This window comes from Tenrec ecaudatus, chromosome 9 (assembly GCF_050624435.1).
Source record: "Tenrec ecaudatus isolate mTenEca1 chromosome 9, mTenEca1.hap1, whole genome shotgun sequence".
NCBI classification, from domain to species: Eukaryota; Metazoa; Chordata; class Mammalia; order Afrosoricida; family Tenrecidae; genus Tenrec; species Tenrec ecaudatus.
Window position 1 is genome coordinate 70,549,656 of NC_134538.1, and position 15,900 is coordinate 70,565,555.

Genomic DNA, 15,900 nt, shown 5'->3' on the forward strand with positions numbered 1-15,900 from the left:
CCTAATAGTTTTTACATTTAAATTTCATTTAGTATTTAAGCTACCTGATAGAACAGGTTCTATCTTAATCCACATTTTACAAATTAGTGATTCAGAAACCCAGGAGATTTCTCAGCTTAAAGTTATCCATATCACAACTGGAGCTCAATCCTCTGGCTCCCAAAGGCTTCGTCTGTCTTAAAGACAGACTCCACTGTCTTAAAAAACCCAGCTCTTACCCTGAATGTATCAATGCAGGTTTCCTCCTCCTTCTCCACCGCCACTTACACACCCACACCAAGAGAGAACCAGCTCTTACGGTGGTCAGGTAGCTCAAGAACGCCTTTCCTCTAAGTGACCTTGGTGTCATGTAAGACAACGAATCAAATGTGCCTGCTTAGAAAGGAATGTGGTGGCTCATGTCTGTTTCCCTTTCCATATTGTCCTTTGCTGAAAAATTCAGATGGAATGGGCTCAGCTTGTAATATGGAATTGCTGGTTTTATTCTCTATCAGACATTGGCCCTATAGTATTATAGACCATGGTTCTGTCTAGGCTTGTTCCTGAAAACTGTGCTTGAACAATGCGATTGCCGTAGAGACTGGAAAATAGGTACTCCGGAATTATTTATCTTACTGTCAACTGATGCATGAAAAGCTAACCCTGCCTGGCGCCCCCATCAAGAAATTCACTTAGGCAGTGACAACTGGTGTTGCTTTTTAATCGCTGCCTTCCTTCCCTCTTGGGTTCACAGACCTTGGAACGAACTGACTTGTGATCTATAGTTCATAAAAAGCAGTTGTGCCTATAAATCACTTTTTCCCTAGAACGTGAAAGAACTACTTCACACAGTTTACTAAAAGTAACACCGAGTGAGGTGAGACTATGTAAATTGTGAAAAGAAATGGCAGGAATATGGTTTATGTTTTTTCTTGTTCTCAAAATTGCAATGCTTCCTAAATATTTCCTGATTAATGGATTCCTTCTTAAAGGTGAAAAATTGGTGCTAAATCTTATGTCATGGAATGGATGGGTTACCTGGAATGAAACCTGAAAATATAGAGCAGCTTTCAGTAGAACGTATAAACAGGACAGCTACCTAAGAGAGCGAGGCAACTCGCTGTATGAGGTTGGACCCTGCCCCACTCCAGGAGGGTGAGGTCATCAGTGCAACCATGTACAACAGCTCAGGTGGGATCGCAGCATGATTCACGACTAACAAGACCGTGCAGATTTGGAGAGAAGGTGCGTTCTCTGGAGAGCTTCTCACCCCAAAAGTCAAAAGAGACAGAACCAATGAGAGGTTCCATTTCCTGAGAACTAGCGCCCAGGCCATCATACGCACTGCTAAGCATCAGCCCATAGGCCATTTGAAGCTGTACACAGATCCTGCAACTAGATGGTTAGTGACCCATGTCTTGTCGGTCCTTACTAGAAAATCTGGGCAGTGCTTCTTTAGGGCCCCTGGGGGATTGGTACTTTGAGTAGGAATGTTACATCTGCTACTTGAAATCCTTACATCTGCGTCACTTTGGACCGAGGAGACGGTATAAATAGTTGAAGAAACCTAGCCTCTGCGAGGGAACTTAGCTTATTCAAATTCATATAGCTAGTGAACAATGAAGAAGGGATTCCCCCACATCTTTAAATCCTATGATTTCAGCAGTAAAATCTGCTTCGTGTTTGAGCAAGGTTTCCCATAGCCATCTCAGCTCTTTGTGTCTTGTTATCATCTCTGTTTACCCATTTAATGCTCAGTCACAGGAGCCTCTTTGTCATAGTCATGATAATGTTCGGTGTTGATGTAGTAGGATCGGTTGCAACTGCTTTCTGACTTGGCTCACAGGGAGACATGAATATCCCGAGGAAGCTAAATGATAAATTCCTTCAGAAATCTGTTCCCAGGGTGATGGAATATGCTCAGCTCTATTGTTTGTAAGCAGAAGCATTATTGCTAGGACAAGAAATGCAATACATATGCTAATATGCACATGAATGGTTGGAAGGATATTTGAATCAAAGAAGCTTGTGTGTTTCACATTTATAGCCAATGGATGTTGACATTTTTTTCAGGAGTCTTTCAATGAAATGGGAGAGGCGCCAGAAGCCAGATACCCTTACATAGTAATGTCTTCCTCTGGAGTTCTCTAGGGCAGCATGCTGTCTGCAAGGAGAGGAAAAAATATGATCAGCCCAGAAATCCTAGGATTCTAAGAAAGAGCATATAATATGTAGTATCTAAATTCCTTAATTATATTGAGCATGGTTTGACTAAGCATTGATGATTGTACTTAATTTGAATCGGATTAGATAAAATATTCAAGTTTTATTTCTTTTCAAATTATCCATAACTTGGCAAAGGCGGCGGTTAATAGAATATTAACATATTTTACCAGTTATTACTGACACCAATGTGAAAATGGTAACTTCATACATGGCTTATACTGAGCAACTATACCTGTCCTACAGTATAGTTCCTATGTCCATTACCAGTCCACACTCTTCCCAGATCTTTGAAAATTGGGGTCCTGCTTTGTGCTTCTTTGCATGCTGAGGACTTAAAAGGTAAATTTTATAGTTGCACAAATATTTAAAGGTGTAATTTGAGTACTGTCGAACTGTCAAAACTCTTCAATGGATGATTGAAGTAGACAAGTTTGGTGTTTATATGAACAAGTAACAAGCTCTGAGAGACACTCTGAATTTGCTAACCCGGATCCCTGCCGAAATGTCTCCTCCTCCTGCGTGCCATCCACTAGGATGGCAGAGAACTGTGCAGGGCGCATAGGACAGGGTCTAGCACTTGAGCGTATTTTGAGAATTTTGCCAGAGAATCACCTTCCTTGGAGACAGGATGACTTTAACCCTATGTCTGTCCTTTTGGAGGGAGCCCTGTCTGTGGCATGGGTCACACATTGGACTGGTAATGACAAGGCTGATGGTTCCAACCCATATGCTGCTCTTTGGGAGAAAGGATAGGCTTAGCAACAGTCGTGGAAACCCACCACGGCAATTCTACTCTGGCCTGTAAGTCACTGTGCATCAGAATTGATGTGACAGCTGTGTGTTTAGTTTAGTTTGATATACTTGGAAGGACTTGAGTTCATAATCAGAATAACATGTGGATTTCTCAGACTACCCCGAAGCAAAAGGACTCTTTCATATTTAAATATAGTACATGCCCAACAAGCTGACTCCACAGGAGAGAAATCAACAGTTTGCCATACTTCCCTGGCAGGGGAGTTTTTCCCAGGGCGAGGCTCATCCATTGCACTCTGGATGTGCTGACCCCTGCGATTTCCCCAAATGCGGGAAACTCAACTGCAGAATTTGTGGTAGTGGGGGACTGCGTTCGCGCTCTCCCCTATAAAACAAAAAACAAAACAAAAACAGTTTACCTTTGATAAACTTACACTTAGATTTTTAAAAATAGATCAGCTGCACAAATTTAGCGCCCAGGAGTAGAACCAGTCACTAAGTGACGACACGGAGTTGAGCGTTTCAGTTGACTACACGTTTGGTTTGAAACTTTGGTAAGCAGGCATTGAGTAAAACCAGTGTCCTCTTAGGCGCACCCGCAGAGAGTTCATTTCCAGATAAGAAGGTAGTTCCATGTTCCATGATTCATATGCATGGCTCATGACATGCCTGAAATTGCAGGAGTCATTCTGAGGCAGGATGGAATTTTCAAGGCATGGGTACACACAGAGCAAGGCAATGAAGAACCGTTGAAGAACGCAGCCACCGTTGAAGAACGCAGCATGTGGGTAGCCTTGAGAAGAGGAGGCTAGCAGGGGGCACGTTGACTTTCTTCAAGGATTTCAGGGAGTTTCAGGTCCAATGATGCTTGTTTGACTTCCATTCTGAGTGGAAAATGTTTTCCTGTGTTCTCAACAAAAGAGAGACAGTGCCCTACAAAGCTGCGAGACATCACTCCTGTTTCAACCCAAATTTTATGGTGGGCCTTTGTGGATGTTGCCCAAAGTCAGACTAGCGTTTCCTTATCGTCCTTTGATTTTCCACCATGTGCATGTCATAGCTTTTTAAAAAAATCATTTTATTGGAGGCTTCTACAACTCTTTCTTAAAATCATTTTATTAGGGGCTCATACAACTCTTATCACAATCCATACATACATCAATTGTGTAAAGCACATTTATACATTCATTGCCCTCATCATTCTCAAAACATTTGCTCTCCACTTAAGCCCCTGGCATCAGGTCCTCATTTTCCCCTCCCTCCCCACTCCTCCCTCCCTCATGAATCCTTGATAATTTATAAATTATTATTTTGTCATATTTTACCCTGTCTGACATCTCCCTTCACCCCCTTTTCTGTTGTCTGTCCCCCAGGGAGGAGGTTACATGTAGATCCTTGTAATCGATTCCCCCTTTCCAAACCACCCTCCCTCTACCCTCCCAGTATCACCACTCACACCACTGGTCCTAAAGGGATCATCTACCCTGGATTCCCTGCGTTTCCAGTTCCTATCTGTACCAGTGAACATCCTCTGGTCTAGCCAGATTTGTAAGGTAGAATTGGGATTATGGTAGTGGGGGAGGAGGGAGCATTTAGGAACGAGAGGAAAGTTGTGTTTCCTCATTGCTACATCACACCCTATGGGCTTTGAGTCTCCACTCTGCACCCCCCACCCCCATTCACAAAGATAGGATTTTTTGTTCTGATGATGCCTGATACCTGATCCCTTCGACACCTCGTGAATGCACAGGCTGGTATGCTTCTTTCATGTGGGCTTTGTTGCTTCTGAGCTAGATGGCCGCTTGTTTACCTTCACGCCTTTAAGACCCCAGATGCTATATCTTTTGATAGCCGGGCACCATCAGCTTTCTTTGTCACATTTGCTTATGCACACGTTTGTCTTCAGCAATCATTATCATGGAGGTGAGCACACAATGATATGATTTTTTGTTCTTTGATGCCTAATAACTGATCCCTTTGGCACCTCGTGATCACACAGGCTGGTGTGCTTCTTCCATGTGGGCTTTGTTGCTTCTGAGCTAGGTGGCAGCTTGTTTACCTTCAAGTCTTTAAGACCCCCAGTGGTATATCTTTTGATAGCCGGTCAACATCAACTTTCTTTATCATATTTGCTTATTCACCCGCTTTGTCTTCAGTGATTGTGTCGGGAAGGTGAGCATCATAGAATGCCAATTTAATAGAAGAAAGCATTCTTGCATTGAGGGAGTACTTGAGTGGAGGCCCAGTGTCCTTCTGCTACCTTAATACTAAACCTATAAATATATGCACATAGATCTATTTCTCCATCCTAATATATAAATATATTTACATATGTACATGCATTTATTTAGACCTCTATAAATGTCCTTTGCCTCCTTGCTCTTTCCTCTATTTCTTTAGACTTTCCTCTTGTCCGACTCTGATGCTCAGACTTCATTTGGGTTTCAGTAATTCCTTTTGGTTATGTTACCCTTGATCACACCCTACCAGGCCTCCTATGCCCTCCTCACCATCTATTTGGATCACTTTTTGTTCCCTTTTCCCTGGATATGTTAACACCACTACCTTTCCCCCCTCCTCCTCCTCTCCCATGTCCCCCCAGAACTGTCGGTCATGTGATTTTCTCCTCCAGATTGTTCATCCAGCTTATCTTATTTAGACAGACCTGCAGAGATAATAACATGTACAAAAACAAGATTGAGCAAACCTAAGCAACAATATACAACAAAACAACAATGAACAAATGACAAAAAACAAAACAACAAGAAAGAAAAGCTTGTTGTTCGTTCAAGGACTGATTGTTGGCCTTTAGGAATGTTTTCCAGTCCAGTCTGTTGGGCACCACAACCTGGCCCCAAAGTCCACCTTCAGCATTCCCTGGGAACCTTGCTGCTCTGTTCCCTTGATGTTCTGTTGCACCCCTTTAGTGTTTTGTCTCAGTGTGGCGGGATTGCATTTCCCACACTGTGTCTCTGATGTTGTCCCCTGCAGGGTTATGGGTCAGTGAGGGACATCATGTCTCTATGGGTCAGTGAGGGACGTCATGTCTCATAGTGGGTCCGGCCATGTGGTCCTCTCTGTGGACTGGCTGTTCTAATCGGGAACATCATCCTCAAGGACTGGTGGGCCAGGATGTGATCCACTCTCTCCTCCCCTCCCCCCCTTCTGATAAGATATGTCCCTTGCCCAGAGCTGCAGATTCAATACCATCCTTTGAAATAAATTCTTCTGGGGTTAGGGGCACGTGTCCATTTAGTAGTTGGGATTGGGGCCAGCCCCCAGACCTCTCCACTGGTTCCCTACTCCACGCCAGCATGTTGCATTCACATCACGGAGCACTGGGTTTAAGTCTGGTCCCTCATTGCCTGTAGAAATATAAACAATACTCTCCCCTTGGGTGGGTTAGTGCCCTGGGCCCCTGTAACCCACTTCTTTTTTATTTTTTTTTTCCTTTCCCCACCTCCTTTTTAGTTTTCTACCATATGTGTCCCTAAATTTGGTCTGGTCCCTGCCATACCCAAGGAATGTTTGTATACAGTAGCTTTTCCCCTAGCATGTCATAACTTTTCAAGATATAACTAAGAGATCAAATGCAAAATCCTAGAACAATATCCCAGCATCATTATCTCCAGTGGCCCAACAACAGAAAAACAGAGAGTTGGATTTTTTTTCTGCCTAAAGTGCTCTGTCAGCATGCTTACCCCCACTGCCCTCTCCACCACCAGGGCCTCTGTGGAACATTCCACAGACCACTGACACTAATATTAGATGGACTTTATAAGGGAGGTTCCATTGGCCAGCTTTAGCAAACCTGTGGTAAACAGGGACTTGGATTAGTGCTCTCCGTGGTGCTGAATCAAGCCAGGTTTTATTGTATTTCAAAGGCTTTCTTTCTCCCAGAGTAAGATTTGCTTCTGCCTTAACTCTGCCCCGAAATGATTCAGGCTGTGCTTATTGATCTGCTTCTGTATGATGGCCACAGTCCATATAGATCACATCTCTACATAAAGCTTTCTGATGTTTCTGCCTGACTTTGCTTAAGGCCATCTGGAGCACAACCTACCTTGACCTCAGTCTCCCAACCTGTCTCTTAAGAAAGATGAGTTACAGGGGTGGGGTGGGGGACCCAGATGTGGACAACTTTACTAGGTAAGACCCTGCCTTCATAGATAAATTATGACCTACTAAGCAATTGCACTTATTATCACCTCCAAGTGTCTGCTGGGTTCTATTTACTGATTTTCAGTAAGCTTATACATGAAAGCAAATATTGGATAAGGCACATAGCTGACTTGGAAAGTGGATTTCTTAGTGTTTAATGAGGCCACTGGTAGACTCATTATAAAAATTGGAATTTTCTTCTTTACTCTTATGATTTCTTTTATACATACAAATCACAGCTTAGAGGCAGGAAATATTGATTTATTTAAGCTAATCTGGCTTTGCATGAAATGAAAAATGGTGAAGATAGCGCATTTCATGACAGTTAGGAGATACACATTGACAGAACGTCTTGGAAATTGAAGCAGAGATTTGAAAAACTGGGACGGAGCACAGTGAACGGTCATGCTGTGCAGAAGGGAAAAAGAAACTGCTGAACTTTTAGGATTCTTCTGTCTTCCCGTGGATCTCAACAGACGTAAATAAATTTGCTATGATGAGTATTCTCTAAGCACACATAGGAAGATCTTGAAAACCTTGGAATCAAAAGAAGGAAAATGAGCTACTGACAGAAGAGCATGAAGCACAGTGGGCAGAAGCTCTGAGAGTCTCTGCTGCTGAGTGATAATTAACTTGTGTAAAAGCATGAACAAAGGACAAGTCATTTAAGATTAATAAGTGATGTAGCCAAACTATAATGCAAAATTCCAAGAATTAATTCAGAATAATTCACAGTCTACCTGAAACCATGGTAGGCCGAATCATATAGGTAGTCAGTGTTTTTTAAGATCCATGTAGTAGAAGGGAGGAAATTCCCTTAACCTTCGGAAAACATGGAAGGATTCACAAAATATGAAACTAAGTAAAAAATATTGCTAGAAAATCCTAGGCACCTTTATAAAGTAAAATATCAAAATGTGAAGCTATTGTTTCCTGACATATCCTTGATCTAGTTCTATGCACTTCTTTTTAAAAAAATCATTTTATTGGGGGCTCATACAATTCTTATTATAATCCATACATCCATCCATTGTGTCAAGCACATATGTTCATTTGTTGCCATCATCATTCTCAAAACATTTGCCTTCTACTTGAGCCCTTAATATTGGCTACTCTTTCCCCCCTCCCTTCTTACTCCCCCTACCTCATGAATCCTTCATAATTCATAAATTACTATTATTTTGTCATATATTACACTGTCCATAGTCTCCCCTCACCCTCTTCTCTGCTGTCCATCCCCCAGGAAGGAGGCTATATGTAGATTCTTGTAATCAGTTCCTCCTTTCTACCCCACATTCCCTCCACCCTCCAGTCATCACCACTCTCACCACTAGTCCTGAAGGAGTCATCTGTCCTGGATTCCCTGTTTCCAGTTGCTCTCTGTACCAATGTATATCCTCTGGTCTAGCCAGATTTGTAAGGTAGAATTGGGATCATGCTAGTGGGGGGGGGGGGAGCATTTACAAACTAGAGGAAAGTTGTATGTTTCATCCTTGCTACCCTGCACCCTGACTGGCTCATCTCCTCCCCACAACCCTTCAGTAAGGGGGTGTCCTTAAGTCCAATATTAGCCCATATGTCCAGTACCAGTCTGTAAAGTTATTTTCAGACTCATGCAATGACGCTGAGTGCAGGAAGATTACAAGCCAGTGGATGGATAGTCTTGTGGATCCAGTGGCGGTGGAAGCATCTCAGCTTTGGCAGAAGTCTCCATGTGGCTTCTCCACCTCCAGGACTCTAGCATACCTCCATCTGTCTTGTCAACAGGAATGTCTCAGGGAGAATGTGTGTCCCATCTCCAACGAGTTATTTAATTCCTTGGTGCCTCCAAATGAGGTAATTAAGGTGTGCAACTCCACCCCTTCATTCTTAAGTCTCAAGCTGACACCAGATTATGTAACTACTATGCCAATGTACTACCAGGACTCTTTGCAAGTACAATGAAAACCATTCAGGTGCACATTTAAAGGGGTGAAATTTATGGTGTGTGAAGTATATCTCAAAAAGCTATTATTTTTTAAGAGTGTAAGAGATGGTATTCTCCACGGACATAGATAGTGGGGACCAGAAGATTTGTGCAGGGCCCTATTGCTCAAGGCGGTCTTGGACAAGGTGTTTAATATTTTTGCACTTCAGTTTCCTCACCTCTAAAGTAGAGATCAAAAGGTCTTATCATTAGCTTGTTGTGGTGAAGGGAATTGGAATACTATTTGTAAAACAATTATCAGGCAGCTTAACTTATAAAATCAGTATAGTTTTCTGCAATGTTGGATTTCCCGATTAGGACAGTAAGCCCGGGCCTACTTATATATTTATTTACTAATTATATAAAGAATTACACATTTCTCCCATCATATCGAAGATTCTGCTTTTAGATATTGTTGGAATCTCTCTTTCTTCCAACTCCATAGCACCTTCCTATAGAATCAAAGCTTCTACAAATTTATTCTCTGGCAAGGACAGTACCTAATAAGCAAGGTAAGCATGAACTTATCGTGTGCTTACTTATCGGTAGTAGACATTTCCACATGATTTTCATGGTAAAACAAACGGAGAAACAAGCACTGGTGAACCTGTGCACTATAGCTAAGTAGTGATAAGCAGCTCTCCCACTGAATGACCTCAGGTGTGTCCAGGTAGAGCTTCCATAAGGTTTTCAGTGACTGATTTTTCAGAAATAGAGCGGCAGACCTTCCTTCAGAGGCACATGCCTGGGTGAATTCAAACCTCCAGCCTTTTGGTTACCAGCCCAGATCACTAACTTTGCATGATCCAGGAACTCCAGTGGAGAGGAAGCCTGTGTTAAAGGCACTGATGAAGATGGAGGGAAATGTGCTGCTCGTGGTCGTAGAAGTGAGTCTGTAGTTTCAAAGTGCAGAGCCTAAAAAGCATTTGTGAGAGAAAACCAGACTTTGCCAAAGGAAACACTTGGTTTGATCGTGTTCCTTCAGGGACATCCCCCCCACCCCCCCTCGCCTTTCCTTACTACTCCCTGGTTAACCTGGAGACAAAATGGTTATATTTGGTCACATAGGGGGCTAGGTGGGAATCAGACAAAAATCCAGAAGCTCTCCAAGGAAAGTGGGGCATTTCAGATTAAAAAATTTTTTCCTTCCTTGTTTGTTTGTTTTTTTTTTTGTAGAAATTGCAATCTGAGTCATACAAATGAGAAGCAGGCAGAACCCCTTTCCATATTTTAATTGGCATATAAGGCAACCAGCAGAATCCAAAATAGATAACACGCTTTGAATGAAATGAAAGAGCAGTGTGGTCAGGGGAATGTCCTTGCTCGAGAGCCGAAACAGGGAGCTGGGTGGGGATAGAGCCCGGGAAGCCCCCAAAGCAGATAGGTGTGGAGATAGTTCCCCAGGCCGCTTGTTCTTTGTGGACCAGCAGATCAATACTCAAGGATCTGCCCCGTAAGGAAATGCAGTCCGTACCACAGCGGCAGGAACCCGTGCCACATCCACACACCCTGCTCCCAACTTCAGATTCTGCACCAGCCAATCAAGTTCATGCTACACTGAACACGAAATCAACTGCTGTCTAGTCAATTCCAACTCATAGTGACGCTACAGGGCAGGGAAGACTGCTTCTTGGGATTTCCGGGACTATAACTTTATGGAAGCAAGACATCTTCATCTACCTCCACCCAACCTTTAGTTAGCAGCCCAGCTCTGACCTTATTGGGCCACTTTCTCTAAGGGAACATTAATCCATCAAAGCACAAAGTTCAAACAAAATGAATAATGATATGTTGTACCAAATTAGAGTAAATCAAAGGAATGACAAAGAGGAGCTTTTGTCCTGTTTGTCTGACCACTTCATAGCCATTAGGCTTACTTGGAAAAGCCATTTTCATCCCATTTCCATGTCAGCAAAATAGATTTTAAAACACTGTTCAGGTCTGGAAATGCGCTCCAAGCCCTTCCATGGAATATAGGATATTTTAGGCCAACTATACGTTAGTTATCCAATTAGTTTACTGCTTGGGCTCTGAATTGAAGGGAAAAAAATCTTACAGGAGATTCTGGCTGTAAGATTCAAAAGTTAAATAATAAAAGTGGGGTTAGTACTTCCAAAATAAGACTCAGTGTTGGGGAGCTGATTCTGACAAATATTGATCCTATTGGCAGGGAACGGCCAGAGGTTCAGGCCACGTACAGAAGGGACAAGGAATATCATTTCTGATGTCATGTGGATCTTGGTTCACAATAAAGAATCCCAGAAAGATGTTTACTTGTGTTTCATTTACTGTGCAAAGGCATCAATCAGACTGTGTGGTCTGTAATAAACTGTGGCTAACCTTGAGAAGAATGGGAATTCCAAATCACTTCATTACGCTCATGAGGAACTTGTACATGGATCAAGAGGCAGCCGTATGCACAGCACAGGGGATGCTGCAGGGCCTAAAATCGTGAAAGCTGTGGGTCCTCGCACCATGCTTGTTCAATTTATATGCTGAGCAAGTCATCAGAGAAGCTGAGTTATATGAAAAGGAATGTCGCTTCAGGGTTAGAGGAAGTTTTATTAACAACCTGAGATATGCAGATGACACAATTTTGCTTGCTGAAAATGAGGAATAATTAAAGCACCTGTTGATGCAGATCAAGGACTGTATGGTTTACAACTCAATGTAAAGAAGACCAAAATCCTTACGACTGGACCAATCGGTAACATCATGATGAAAGGAGAAAAGGCTGAAGTTGTCAAGAATTTTGTCTCACTTGGATCCACAATCAATGCTCATGGAAGCAGCAGTCAAGAGATCCAAAGACATGTTTCATTGGGTGAATGTGCTGCCCAAGAACTGTTCAGAGTATTGAAGAGCAAGGATGTTACTTTGAGGACTGATGTGTGCCTGACTCACGCCTTGGTATTCTCTTTTACATCATGCTCATGTGAAAGTTGGACATTGAATTATGAAGACCTTAGAAGAATCGATGCATTTGAATTGTGCTGGAGAAGAATATCAAAAGTCCGATGGAATGCTCAAAACATAAACCAATCTGTATTGGAAGAAATAAGACCAGAGTGTTCCATAGAGGCAAGGATAGCAAGACTCCATCTTACATACTTTCAACATGTTAGGAGAGAGTAGTCCCTGGAGAAGGACAGCATGTTTGTTAGGGTGGAGGGGGTGGCAAAAAAGAGGAAGGCCCTTGATGAGATAAATTGACTCAGTGGCTGCATCAATGGCTCAGGCATAGGCACAATTGTGAGAATGGGGCAGGGCTGTGCAGTATTCCTTGCTACGTGCATAGGGTGACTATGGGTCAGAGCTGATTCGATGGCACCTAACAACAATATAAGCAAAGTAGAATTGCCCCCCTTTGGGTCTCCAAGACTTTTAAGTTGTTACAGGAGCAGACAGTCCCATCTTTCTTTCTTAGACAACTGGTGGGTCCCAATGCTGACTTTGAGGTTAGAAGTTCAATGCATAGCCCACTAGGTCACCAGGTCTCCTATGCATGAGAAACCTTTAAACCAAACTCACTGGCTTCCAGTTATTCCTGACATACAGTGACCTTCTGTGATGGGCTTATATAGGAATTAATCTGATGATCATCTCCTTCAATATTTATGTATTGGTTTATTTTTAAATGTGTATTAAAGCTAATTTTTCCCATGACAACTTTCAAATATATATCATATACGTGTGTGTCTATATGTGTGTCTCCATCTATCAAATAAATAGTGACCTAGACTTTAGCTTCAGTAAAAGCTTTCTATGTAAGGTCAGTGGGGAGGTACATTACAAGGAGGACATCATGAGGCCAAGGCTTCCACTCTGTTACTTCAAATAATAGAAAAATTATAATAGTTGCATATAAAATAAAGTCATTATAATGCAATTATTTAATTTTCATAATTTAAGGACATTTGACAATATAGAATATACATAATAATGTAAGTTTAGGGGTGGGGTTGCTAGATTTTAATGGATGAACCAGTAGTTTTCAACCATGAGTGATTTTGTGTCAGTACCTGGAGACAGTTTGGGTAACCACAGCTGAGTGGGCAATACAACTGTCCTGTAATGGGTGTGGTTCGGGGAAGCTGCTAAGCACTCAATAATGCATAGAGAGCCCCCTCTTCCCCAGGAAAGAGTTATTTTTTTAAACATTTAGGAAAGAATTATTTTTCCAAATATCAATAGGACCAAGGTTGAGAAGTCTGTCCTAAATCAATATACAATTTTGTCATCATTTTCAAGATTCAAAGCTTTAGTTCTATAAGGTTAAGCCTATGATTTTGTTATGTGCAATGATGTTTTTCACCAAAATAAACTACCATAGTAAATATTTCTTTTTGTGTGTGTTGTCAATATATATATATATTTCATAGTCAATGGTTCTTAAATATAATGATTCAGATTCTGAGTCAAGGGCAAGTTCCTCTTTATCTAGCAACCATTTTGCAGACTCACAGTTGTGCTTACAAAGAGAATAGGGAAAGAGAAAGCTTTCTTAACTTCTCTTCTCCTGGGGGGGGGGATGTGCTTATCTGAATGCCTTCCCCCAATGCAGGGAGATCTCATATTGACAAATAGCTCCCTTCAAGCTCCTACATTGAGGTTCGTGAACTTTATTTAGAAAAGCCCCTCAAACCTCACAGAGTATACTGTCTGCAGGCCCAAGCCAGCTTTAGGCTTATGACACGCAAACTGGAATAGGTTGGATGACCCAAGTCAGGAGAAGAGTGTGTAGTTGTGGTCAGCCTCAATTTCCTTACTGAGGAAGATCCTTCCATGTTGATCCAATGTGGATCCATAAGGAGCAAGTGATTTGGATAACCATCCACCCAGCTGGCTCTTTGCTATCCTCTTTATCCCTGATCTACTTCAATTTCTTGTAAACCAAACTGGGCCAATCCCACTGGAAGTCATTTTTAACTTGCTCATTGTGGATCCTGGTCCCGTTTGGGGTGTCAGCCTGCTCTCTTAGTTGAGTGTCCTAAAGCTCATACATGGTGGAACATTTCAGACAGAAAGAAAGAAGGAACGTCTGTGGTGGGGGGCATACCAATTCATGCACCATTTCTGTGTCTAATGAGCTAATTGGTTAAGTTGGCCTATAAAATTAAATGCCAAGTCATTTGTATTCAATCATGTACTGCAGACAAAAGGCTAGAGGCTGGGCACAGAAAGGTTTATGAAGAAATAGCCCTGTCCCCCAAGGATTCATTTATATGGCTCATATAAATAGGCCCCTGCGAGGAAAGTAGTAATAACATCAACACCTAAGACATTTTGCCCACTAGTTTTGATTGCTCCCAAGTAATATTTTTATATGAGAATCTGTATCTCATAAACATTGAGGAAAGATTTCTGTATCATTAGTGAGCACATCGTGAAAATTTTCTAGCATCTCTCAGTCTCTTCTATACACTGAAATGGCCTTGGGAAAAAATTCTTGGTTACTGTATCCAGAAATCTCTCAGTTCTTACCAATCACCCATTATCAGGGAGCCGATTCCAGTTCATGGCAACTTCATGTGTGTCAGAATAGAACTGTGCATCCTAGGATATTCTATGGCTGATTTTTCTAGAAGTGGATCGCTGGGTTTTTCTTTGGAAACTCTCTAGCTAGACTCAAACCTCCAACCTCTCAGTTAGCATCTGAATGTGTTAGCCATTTGCACACACCCCACCCCCGTCTCCAGATTCCACTTTCCTCGAAAAGCCCAGAACCAGAATTGAAATCTGTTAAGAGTTTGTACCAGAAACTCATGTGATGAGTCGACGTTTCTTCCTGCCTGCTCTGTCAAAAGCCGGTGTGAAGTCCTCCTTGTTTTCCTTCCCCTCGAGCCCGCCAGGAGGTTCAGTTGTTCTAGTTAAATGTAGACCTGTATCGTATGTTTGGTTATTTTCAGGGTTTAAATGTGTTCCTTATTCCTGTCACCCTCCCTTTGATTCCCCAATGAGTATAAGCCATCAAAGCATGAAAACTCAATTCCTGCTCTAGCGAAAGCTAGCCCCTCAGACCTCCTTTCCCCAGCCTACCTGCACCCCAGAGGGCAGCGCCCATGTTTTCCACACATGCTCATTCTCCAGCAAGAAGCCCACTGGGCTCTGCCTACTTTTCTTGTTTTCACTCAGTGCCATCGAGTCGATGCTGACTCATAGTGACCCAACCAGCCAGTGCTGAACTGCTCCTGTGGGTTTCTGAGCCTGAAAATCTCTACAGACCTAGAAAGCCTGATCTTTCTCCTGAGGAGCAGGTAGTAGTTTCGAACTGCTGACCTTGTGGCGAGCAGCCCAGTGTGTAGCTCACTAAGCATCCACACTCCTTTTTGTTATTTTAGCAAGTGCCAATATCTTGGAATTCTCTATGGGAAAGCCATTTAACAAAGGATTCTTGGTGTGTTTGGCAGTCATCGGAAATGGTCTGATTTCTAACAAATGTTCCTTTCTATGTGTAGACAGGAGTTGCTGCCTTCCAACGGCGCCAGAGTCAGCCTGTTGAAAGTGAGCGTACTTGCTGAGTAGCTGTACACAATCTGCAAAATATTGAAAGGGGACGAGGAAAATATGGTACAGCAACCTCTTTGGTTTCTTTGTATTCAGGAAACAGGGAGGTTGCACCTATGAAACAGCCGCCCGTCTGTCAGTCACCAAGTGCCCGTCAGTGTGTTGTGCCGTAGTGGCCTCTGTGTTGATATAATGCAGGACACCATGCTACCGGCATTTCAAATGCCAGCAGATTTATCATCGATAAATTTTCAACAGAGTTCTAGGTTAAGAGTCGAGGAAGAAAGACCTGATCATCTGATTCTGAA

General features: G+C 42.4%; 1 protein-coding gene and 1 pseudogene across 1 annotated transcript in view; both read left to right on the plus strand.

The window, feature by feature from the left end:
* Positions 1-15,900, plus strand: part of ELMO1 (engulfment and cell motility 1) — a 673,946-nt gene that overhangs the window by 423,571 nt on the left and 234,475 nt on the right. The gene's annotated exons all lie outside the window — the stretch shown is intronic.
* Positions 3,203-3,346, plus strand: LOC142457688 (U1 spliceosomal RNA; annotated as a pseudogene).